The sequence below is a fragment of the Spermophilus citellus genome, assembly GCF_964194105.1.
Source record: "Spermophilus citellus genome assembly, chromosome: 2".
Lineage (NCBI taxonomy): Eukaryota > Metazoa > Chordata > Mammalia > Rodentia > Sciuridae > Spermophilus > Spermophilus citellus.
Genome location: NC_138183.1, coordinates 30,918,637 through 30,928,800, shown reverse-complemented (window position 1 = coordinate 30,928,800; position 10,164 = coordinate 30,918,637).

Genomic DNA, 10,164 nt, shown 5'->3' with positions numbered 1-10,164 from the left:
TGCTAAGTGAAATAAGCCAATCCCAAAAAACCGAATATGCAGATGCTATTTGGTTTTTTGGGGGGGCACTAGGGAAGAATAGCCTTACCTTAGATTAGATTAGGTAGAGGAAAGTGATGGGAGGAGAGGGGAGAGGATGTGGAGATAGTAGAATGAAACAGACATTACTGTATGTATATATGTGACTACAAGACCAATATGATTCTACAACATGTACATTCAGAAAAATGAGAAGTTATAGCCCATGTATGTATAACTAATTAAAAAAATAAAAAAATTTAAAAAGTCAAGAAAATGCACAACAAAATGAAAAGTTTAAAAGAGAGAAAGAAACTATAGAAAATGTCAATATTATGTTTAAGATGTGAGGTGTCCCTCAAAAGCTCATGTGTGAGATGATGCAAGAAGGTTTAGAGGTGAAATGATTGGATTATGAAAGCCTCAACCCAATTGGCGAATTAATCCCCTGATAGGTATTAACTGAGTGGTTACTGCAGGCTAGTAGGGTGTGGCTGGAAGAGGTGGGTTTCTGGGGGCATGCTTTTGGGGAATATATTTTGTTGTTGATGAGCAGAGTTCTCTCTGCTTTCTGGTTAGCTGCTTTCCTTCACCATAATGTCCTGCCTCACCTGAGTTCTGAGGAATGAAACCAGCCATCTATGGACTGAGACCTCTGAAACCAGGAACTCCAAATAAAATTTTCCTCCTCTGAAAAAAAAAGAAAGAAAGAAAAAGAAAACAAATTACTGGTTTCCAGGTATTTATATCTCTATGAAGACAAAAATTTGAAGGTTTGCTTTACAATCTTAGACAAACTTTAAATAAAAAGATGTAGGATTTAAGAAACCATAATGCATAGAGTAATTAAATTGGATGAACCAAATATTATTTCTGATATTTTTATGAGTTTTAGTCATGTGGATCCCTTGCCTTCAGAGAACTACTGAAAGCACAGAGCAAGGCTAAAGGTAGCTGAACTTTTGCTTCAACATTTTGATTATGTCTTCATTAGGCAGTTTTTTCTGAGGTGACTATTTATTTTACCTATAAAGAATGACATGCTGTTCTTAGAAATATTCTTTGAGATGATGGGCAATAGTATGATATGCTCACATTTATTTTTTCTTAGAGTAGCATTGACATTCCATTTTCTCATCTCTACTGATTTATTTGATAGTAACACTTTCACTGGACTATGAGTACCACAAAGACAGTAGCTTGCCCTTTGATTCCTAATGTGGAAGAGAATGTATGGATCTTAGTCATACTCAATTTATTTATATTATGTTTGTGGAAGGTATATTTTATATATGAGTAAATACTGGAACAAATGAAGGGGCTGCTCGTGTAAATAAATATATATTTTTCCATGTGTTAGCTTTCTACTACTGTAACAAATTACTAGAGATAAGGTTTATTTTGATTCACAGTTTTAGAGGTTTCAGTTCATGATTGGTCATGTCTATTGCTTTTTGTCTCCTCATGGTTGAGGAAACTGCTCACCTCCTGAAAGTCAATAAACAGAGAGATGGTAGCCCCAGAATCCTCTGTGAGGGTGTACTCCAGAGACCTAAGACCTCCCACAAGGCCCCACCTCTTTCAGGTTCTATCACTTTCCAATATTGCTGAGTACCAAACCCTTAACATCTGAGCCTTTAGAGGACATTACATGTCCAAATTATAGAAGCTAGTCTGCAAAACAAACAAACAAACAAACAAACAAAAACCTCATAAAATACAGTGTATTTTTTTGTACTTAAAATTGAGAAATGGTATACATATTTTTACTGTTTTGCTTTTCTACATAATTTTGCTTTTCTAGACAATTTGTGGCATTCTTCATAATTAATGACTAAACCTTCATTTAAGTAGGCTTGATAAACTATGGAAGCATGTGAAAGTGAAAAGAATTTTATAATTTATCAAGCAGTGAGTATCAGCAACTTTATTTTAAGTTCTTAGATTGAAACTTTACTAGCATGTAATCACATGGACACTAGCTTAATGATGATATCTAGCCATCTAAAGCATGTAGCCTAATTAACCTTAACCAAACTATCTGTTAATTTTACCAATTATTTCATGTAATTTTTTTTCCAGAATTGCTAAGGATCAACCCCAGAGCCTCATGCATGCCAGGCAAGTACTCTACACCAAGCCACATTCCCAAGACCTTATTTCCCCTTATTTTAGTATATGAATTATGGATTTTAGTACTTTTCATATGATGAACACATAGGTCCATTGATTTCAAAAGAGTTTTAATTCTTTAATTCTTTCAAAGTCTAGAATAAACAACTTGGATTAATGAATTTTGAAACTTTTTCTTAATGCATTGAAGTGTGTGTTGTGTGTCTGTCTCTGTGTGTTTTGATACAGTAGCTTCACAGAATACAATTCACATATATAATTCATCCATTTGAAGTACATAATTCAATGATCTTTTGTGACTATTTTCTTTAAAATAGCACATTTTCAACACTCAATTGTGTTGTAGCCTGTATCTCTATTTTTGAACTAAGCACCAAGAAACAATTATTTTAGCCCAACTAATCCAGTTAGAAGATAAACCTTTCAAAGAAATATTCCCCTCAGCTGGATTCAGCATACCTTTGTGATTTGTGCATAAAGCTTTGACCCATAGTCATTACTCTACTTGCCAAAAACAGTTTATCACCTCTATTATATTGCCTTCAATATTATGTCAAATTTATACTTAAGTCTGCATCACTATCTCTATGACTATGTTATCTACACTATACTTGGGAGATAAGGTTGCCTCTTAAGTGCTGAATGAATGAGTTTGGATGTGAAAAAGAAGTCAACTTTCTAAAGTTTCCCAGACTCAGTTGTTACTGGACTTCAAACTAGACAGAGATAGAAACCAATGAATTTTGTTGTTGTTGTTGGAATATACATTAGTGGCAGAGTATACTAATGAGTCAAAAACACCATCTGGCTCAGCGGTAAAGCTCTCGCCTAGCACGTGTGAGGCCCTGGGTTCCATCCTCAGCACCACATAAAATAAAATAATGTGTCCATCTACAAGTAAAAAATAAATATAAAAAAACCACTATCAGCAAAATTAGGGAACTAAAGTTTTAACAAAATTAATTTATAGACTAGTAGTGGCTAAGGAATTATCCATATATTTCTATAATCATTTGTGGTTAATGAATAGAACTGACAAAATTTGCCAAAGAAGCGTCCAAACAGATGAGAACATGGAAAATGACCAAAACATACTTGCAAATGTACTAATGTCTACTTTCAAGAATGACCTGCCAGAAAACCAATTTGTCTTGATGAATACTATGAGAAGAACCGAAATTTTCACAGTGAGGTTCCTGTACCTGGATGGCCATTACATTTTTCCATTTCACACTCTAAGGGAACATAGAGGGCAGAGCCAGCTGTGTGAAATCGTGGACCCACTGGGAGGTCAGTAAAATGCAATTCAGACAAAACGAACAACTTTCCAAATAGTGCCAAGGATCTTCTTAGGCTGATGTGTAATATAACGATGATGCTTTCAAGGGAGAATAAAGGCTGATGTATGTTTTTAAGGAACCAGAAGTCACTATAAAATGAAAGCCTAGACGGAAACCCTGCTAGTTCCAACTATTCTGTGATTTTACCCAGATGTATTATTTGTATTCTTGATTTTCTGAGCAATGCTTACTGAAACGTCAGATGGGCTGGGTGTATTTCATGCTAGCTTTGTGGATGATTTGACTTGCGTTAGTTATTTGCTTGGGGAGCACCAGCAGAGTAGCAGTTAAGCTCAAAGGCAACACTGATTTGCATGTATAGTTGGTGATCTTTGTCTAAAGTGCTCTTCAAATCAAATTTACAAACTAAAAGTAGTAAAAAGAAGGGGAAGAATGTGATATCACATAACTAGTATTTCCTTGGTAGAATGATAACTAGCTGGGAACTATTAATTGTCCTTCTTTTAAGTAACCTAGATTTGAATAAGTCTATTTTGAGATTAGTTGCTTTAGAATTACCTAAAGTTTAGAGAATGTAAATAAAAAGGCTTCACATTATGAGTTTTTTCAAAATAGTAAATGCAAATCAACTCAAAATGTTAGAATCCTTATTGAAGTATTTAGGTTATAAATGGCTAGTTTTAAGCATAAGAATCTAATTGGAAAGTAAAAGTTGCAACTGGAAAAAGAGATCCTATAAATCTTTCTAAAACCATAAGATATTATCACACTTATTATAAAAGAGTAAAAAGTGTGAATAAATTTCTCTCTTGATTCCATCATATCTCATATATTCCATCATAATATCACATAATTATTTTATAGTTCAAAGTATCTCATAATCATATCTCATAATCTCTTTCTATCTCATTATATCTATGAATATGAATAGTCATTTGAATGTCTAATAATTCCACGGAGGAATTATGTCACTTTAACTAATCCTAAATAGGATGTTAATTTTGTAGTTTATGTGTAATTCAATAGCATAAAATTATTGTTACCTTTCATATACTAGGCACTCTTCTAAATATGGTCATTTGCAAAATGACTAAGAGCCACTCTGCACTTGAAACATGCCTAGTCTAGCAAGGATGATAGACACTTTCATAAATGATTGTACTGTATGATAATTACAATGTAAATATATACAAGGAGCAGATATGTCCCAGAGAAAATGAGGCAATTAGCAATGCAAGTGTGTAAGCCAGGGGAATTTTTCTGGAGGAACTTAAATCTGAACTAAGGCTTAAAATGGTGACAACTAATTTGACAGACAGGTAAGGAGGGAAAGATAGAAGATATTCCAGACAGTGGCCCTTTCGTATGCAAAAGCAAGAAACATGAAATACTGTGATATGTTCTGGGATCCAGGGAATTGCAGTCATTCCTATCTGAGCTGCACCTTTTTTAAATAAAAACAAGAAAATCTTCAAATACCACAGCCATTAATTTGACACATTTCAAAACAGTGCAGACTATTATACCCTATTTTTACACATGCCACTAGGGTTATATCTTGCAAAACAACAACAACAACAACAAAACAAACAAACAAAACAAAACAAAAAAAAACATAGATTTTTCCTCAATGGATTTTTTTACATATGAACAAACATCTTTTTAATGAGATTTTAAACAACGCTATAATAGTGTATCTGATCTTATTTGTAAACTTACAGTTTAGAATGCAAGAAATGTTACGCTTTTCAAATCACAGTTTTATCCTTCAACAGCTGTGTGACCATGGGCAAGGCACCTACTTCTAAGCATCTGTGAACTAAAAATGTCAATCACAGGCTTGTTTTGACTGTACCCCATCTAATGGAAACTAGCCAGCCCAGGGTCCCTGTCATCTCGGCTGCCATCTTTTGGGTGGTACTATCTGCTATTTCAACTTCATTCATCTACCACTTACCTTCTAATTAAATATCCCAAATATTCATGTGAAACATGGATGGTGAAGACAGTGTGTACCTACATGATGAACCTCATACAAAAATAATAAAGAAGTAATTGTACTATGTTTTCTTCATTCCCCAAGTAGGATTAAAACATTTTTGTTCTTCATTATAGAAAGTCTAGGCACTAGTTCTTAGAAGAATCGACTAATTGAATGCTATGGACATTGGGGCTTGAGAGATAAAAATCATACTATCTCCCTATTATTGTCTAACTCTGTAATCTGGATGAGTTCATTTCTGAGCCTCACTTTTTGAATCTGTGAAAGGAATGACAGTAATGACCTGTTATGTTGGTCTCATTTGTTGAGCATTTTCCATGTTCAAGGCACTCTGATTGTTTATCATTATTTTCTTCCATTATTTTCTGCTTTTTTATGTAAGGGATCTATGAGTGAATATGTATTCATGAGTAATGTATTTTACTAAAAAAAATCATACAACAGCAAAAAGATTTTAATGGACCATGAAACTCATTTATATGATATTTTAAAAGTATGATTTCCCTTTTGGTCTCCAAAAATTGAGTTTAAATAAAGTCTTTAAAGATTTCAAAAATTAATTTTCTATATGCCAAGTTTCTGATAAGCTGCTAGACTGATTTTCTAGAACATATTGGTGACTTCTCCATTATTCTCCCAGAGTACTTGACTGCTGCTCAGAGACACCCACAGACACAGGGAAGGCTAAGTCTCGTGGCTGCCAGATTCTCTGGGGGAGAAAAAAAGGTTTTCTACGTGAGATGCATTTAATATAAAATAGCTGTGAAAGAACAAGAAAAGAATGTGTTGCTTCACTGACAGTTTGACTTTTTAGACCTTAAGTTTCTGTAGTAACTAAAAAGGAATGAACTGTTAAAGCCTAGATACTTATGTGAATCAGCCATCTTTGTATTCTTTTTAAATATAAACAGAGCTATGTTCATGTAACAAAACAGCTTAGCCCTTTTTACCCTGTGAAGGACTGCTGTATTTCTCATTTGACTCAGATGTGCAGTCACACATTAAATAAAAGTCCCCATTTTTTTTTTTGGTTACTTGTGGGAACAGGGTGTAATGTGACTTATAATAGAGAATGACTTTTCTTCGTTCTTCCATGGTCCATCAACTCCACGGTTTAGCTGTAACGAAGACAAAGGTTTGGACATAAAAATATATTTAAATATGCCATCAAAGCAGTTTTTCTCAAATAACAGGTTAGAAATCTCAGTTGCACAAGAATTATAAGGTGACTTTGGGTAATGTTTTTATGTAACTTTGACCATGTCTGGTAGCTAAAATGAAATTAATTGGCTAAGCCAGTTTTATACTTTTTTATCCACCCCTCTGCAAAATGCTTATCCAACAAGAGCAGATACTGTGAGATATTATGTAATGAGAGAAATTGAAGCTGTAGAAACTTATATTTTTGTTCCATGCAAACATTACCTACATTTACATTAAAAGTAAAATTTTCCTGCTTAATATCACTATAGGAAATAGAAAGAAAAACTTTATGGAAGACTTATGGTGTGCAGTGTGAAAGTTAAAATCTGTCTTGTCTAAAGAAAACCTATCAACCCAGTTTTCTCCTAGAGGACTTCCTATATGTCCAGTGGTCTCCAGGGATGTTTTCTAATGACTTGGACGAAAAGCTAAAGTGCTGAGTTCCAAAAAAAATTGCTTTATTTCTTAGAAACAAGTCACTAAGTTAAAAGTGACAAGACCCTATGAGATCAAAGATTTTTTTTTTCAGAACATTTCCCCTTTCATTGTCATTTGTGCAAGATTTGAAAATAAAGTTCATCAATGAAATAAAACATATTGAACATCCACCAGAAATCACCCTAGATTCTTTTCTAGTACAAAAGTTGGGTATGCTAAAGTTTGGATAAAGTTGTAGAAGTTTAAGGATTAGGTTTGGTATTTTCTTAGGAATGACAAAGGAGCATAATAGCAACATCTATTTAGTTTTTACTGTGTGCCAGGCACTGGGCTAAGCCTAGAAATTGAATTATTTCTCAGCGAGCAACACTATTGTAAAGGGTAGCATAAAATAGAGTTTCCTTTCAGTATCTCATTTCCTCCAAACACATAAAGGTATGTATTTCAACTTAATGAAAGAATGAACTTAAGAATTTAAAACTTGAACTCATGATCACACAATTAATTATGGTAGAGACAAGTTGTTAATTCTAGGGCCATTTTCTAAACAATTCTGCTATACCCTGATTAGGAATACCCTCAGAATATAGTGAGAATAGCTGTAGGTATAATTTTCTCAGAATGGATTCTTGGGTTTCGCATAGTTCTTCTGATGGCATAGAGAATTATTGTCTTCTGCACACGAGTGTTGTCCTCTTTTCCTCCATTCTTATCCAAGAGAGAAACATCTGTTAATATGTCTTGTGAAAGCCTGTCATTGATGAGAACAGGTTAGGTTATTGTAACCCTAGGAGCATAGAGCCCAGAACATCACTCTTCATTTAAAACTTCAAAGCCAAGACAGTCAGTTTCCTGACATTCTTACCCGAATTCCTTGTAAAAGAATTTATAAACCATCAGGAATACTGTTAAGGCCTATTTCCTTGCTTGTTCTCTGTAGGTGTTGAAAGGTAAGGATAGGAAGATCAAGAAGTCCTGATGAGATCCTGAGATCATGGCTTATGTTTTCAACCGACTTTTAGTGAATTTGTAATGTGAAATTCCTTGAACAGATGTTAGTTATTAATAAGTAGTAGTGAGCCAGGCACAGTGGCACATGCCTATAACCATAGTGGCTCCAGAGGCTGAGCAGGAGGAGCTAAGCAATTCAGTGAGACCCTGTCTCTAAATAAAATACAAAATAGGGCTGGGGATGTGGCTCAGTGTTCTGAGCCCCCTGCCCCAGTGCTGGCCCTTGGCTCTCCATTCCCTGGCCTGGCTCCTTGCTTGAGCCTCTGGGGCCCCTTCTTGCTCCATGCTTTCCTGGGTTGGACTGTGGGCCCCTCACTTGGGCCGCTTCCTTGTTCCCCTTGGCTTCCCTGCATCGCAGAACCCTAGTGCCACCCACCTGTCTGGCCCTACCCTTTCCTGCTCTCCCCTGGCCTGGGCCCTCCTCTAGGTCCCTAGCCTGGGCTCCTTGCTGGGGTCCTGGTCCACACCCCACCAACACCCTTCTTCTGGGATCAAACCCTGGTACCAAAAAAAAAAAAAGTAGTAGTGTGATTCAAGTTCTCTTTGCTTTCCTGTGGAAAGGTCCCTTGGAAAAGAGGTAGGAATGGCTTGGGTTGGCGTTGAATTGGGATATCTCTGGATTCATGGCAGTGATACTTTCAAAATGCTATACAGATTTCATCAAAAATGGCATTGACAAGTTGATTTCCTGGTATTTGGTGAAACATATTCCCCAAATTTGAAATTTGTCTTTTAAACTTTAAACTTTCATTTTTTTTCTGCCACAGAGAAATTTTACTGAGGATGATAGTGAAATTTTACTGGGGATGATAGTGAAATTTGTGTCTTTTCCTGTTATTTCTGACTATGGTGTCATGTTAGGATAGGACTTTCTGATTGTAAAATTTAAAAATGTCCTTTTTATTTATTTATTTTAAAAAACATGACTGGTTGTTCTATATAGAATTCATTTTTGTATGGCATATGGTAGGGGTCTAATTTAATTGTTATCTTCCTCTCCACTCAATGTTTAGGCATTTATGTCAACATAACTAATTAATTTTACTGGTTTTGAAATTCCAAATTTAATGTCTATTATTTATCTTTCAATTTCTTATCTGCAACCTAATATAAGCAATATATATATATATATTTTGCTTTAAAAATCATGTTTGTAGAAAAATGGGCAAAATATTCCTACACTCTTTTGGAATCATCATAAATACTAATGTCTGATGAATAATTGAGCATATTTATTCCTTCCCTACTGATTCTCAAGCTATGCATGCTTTCCATGGTCACACTGACTGCTCAAGCCTTTCTTAATTAGAAACATTTTAAAGAAAGGAATAAAGGAGCTTGCCTGTGAACTCAAGGAAGTGACACCCAATCTTGCCCTCAGAGGGCACAGATCAGCTCCCGTCTTAGTTTTTTTTTTTTTTTGCAAGATGGTGACCTCTGTCCTACTGAATTTTAATAAGAGAAAAATGTCATTGATTCAGCGTGCCAGTGCTGGTTGGAACAATGGTAATAGTTCAAAATCATTCTTGTGTTTGATATATAAGCTAACCGTGGTCTCGTGAGGCAAAGATGCAGAGCCTAAAACACAGAAGAGCCATAATGATAAATAAAATAATGGCATCAACATTGATTTTAATATGTCCTATATCATAGGCTCTATGTGAATCATCACTTAAATTCTTAAAATAACCACAATATTGTTTGTATTTTTTTTAGTGAGAAACCTGAGGTCCAGAGAACTCAAGTAACTTGCGTTGATGCAATCAGTCAGTCAGCATTGCTGGGAGCTGGATCAACAACCACACTGGTCTAATTAAAAATTGAGGCTAATGTCTCAGTTTTCCGATTTCCCCCTCTTTGCTTTTTCATCAGTATTCGATAATAATGGGCAGCAAGCTGACTGTGGGCAATTGAAGAAATATCTTCTACAAATATCTTCTATATCTACATTGGGTAACTGCTAACTCTATCAGTTAAGCTGTTTTCCAGCTACACTGCAGGAAAATCATCAAGAAAGGCTATTTACTAAGTAACTATTTCTGTTTAACAATGATGGAT